Here is a 1,754-nt window from a genome sequence, read left to right as displayed (position 1 = left end):
AATCTAGATCTTTTCTTGCATCAACACTGAAGAGTTTGATTCTTTTTAGTGGGAGAATCTTCTGTTAACGTGGTTTTTAGTTACCAGAGAGTTAGAAATCTAGCGTGAGGGAATCTAAAAGTCCTGTTCTTGTTTTGTTCATACCAGACATTCTTGTTTTTAAATAGTCTTCTAATTAGATTAGTTTGAGAGTTTCAGCTGGTGATGTGAAATTGAGTTAAGTTTATCCAAACAAAGTTAACAAGTGAAATTAGTGCCACTGGTTTGAGTTAGACCTCTTTAAATCACTGGATTCCTCTCAGATGAACAGTTTGTTTTGCTACAGGTTCATTTTAAGGAAAGTCAACTTAAAATTTCCAGTGTTTAAGTAAAGGTTTTACCCAAATGTAAAGGATTTTGTTGTTATATTTCTTTCCATTACTTTGCCATCCAACTTGATGAAAATGGCGGCTGGGTTGAACATTTTGGAGATACAAAACGCTAAAGGAGGAGTAAACCTTTTGTGTATTGTTTTTGTCGTTTTGTGGTTTTATTGTCTCGCTTGTGTTGCTGGTCTATTTTTTTGTCATTTTATTTCTCGCTTTTGTAATTTTTTGTCTAATTTTTGTCGTTTGTCTATCTTTTTTGTCGCTTTCTCACTTTTTTGTCTCTTTTTTGTTTTGTTTCATGTTGTTTGTCTCTTTTCTGTCATTTTGTGTCTCATTTCTGTAATATTTTGTCTTCTTTTTGTTGTTTTTTGCCCTTTTTTTTTGCTTTTGTCATTTTGATCATAAAGTACAATCCTCTATTGTTCAGTTCCAGATATCTGTGGCTAAATGTTGTGTTCCTTTGTTGACACTGTGATCTGTAAGTTGTAATGTAGAAATGATAAACTGAGGCTGAATATTGTTGAAATTGAATTTATTTTCTTTAGAAATTTCAGGTTGTTCATGATGTTTAGTAAAAAGATAATTCCTTCAACAAAGGAAACATTAGGAGTTGTGGTTATTTATAGGTTATTATGCTGTGATTTTACTGGTCTGGATCACTTAAGATCAAACTGAGCTGAATGTGGTCCTGAACTAAGATGATTTTGACTCCCCTGGTTTACAGCGTGGATTCACATCTTTAGGAATAAAGCCTTTAGATAACATGCATTTTCTAAAGACGGATAAAAGAAGGACTGATGTTGAAGCAGACAATGGTTGACCCACTTTACATGTGCTTCATGTTGGTTAGCTGATGTGTGCACACAGCGGGATACACTAGAAACACACACTGATACACACATGCTGCCCTGCTATGACCACATTTACAGACTGCATTCTTATTTCCTTTTAATCTTATAGTACAAAGAACTGGATAAGTTAACCTTCTCTACCTGCAACGTTACTGAAATGAAAGCAGCTGGTGTGGTAAAATCTTGTAAGCAAATAAAATGGATTTAAAACTGAGAGTATGGCACATTTTGAAGAACCTGCATACAAGAGTTAAAGTTGCTCTATATTAATTAAAGTTGCTCAAAAATGCATTAAAGTTGCTCTAAATGAGTCAATGTTGACCTACACTACTGTTCAAAAATTTGGGGTCATCCAGACAATTCCATGTTTTCCATGAAAACTCCCACTTTTATTATTATCTTCATTGCTTTTCTTTCAAAAATAAGGACATTTATAAGTGGTTCTAAACTTTTGAACGGTAGTCTGAAGGATTTTATCATGCTAGAGCTGTTGTTTTTGTCAGTTAATTGGAAAATCACGTTCTGCTATTTGCAC

The sequence above is a fragment of the Amphiprion ocellaris genome, chromosome 19, assembly GCF_022539595.1.
Source record: "Amphiprion ocellaris isolate individual 3 ecotype Okinawa chromosome 19, ASM2253959v1, whole genome shotgun sequence".
Taxonomy (NCBI): Eukaryota; Metazoa; Chordata; class Actinopteri; family Pomacentridae; genus Amphiprion; species Amphiprion ocellaris.
Note: the sequence above shows the minus strand (reverse complement) of the source record.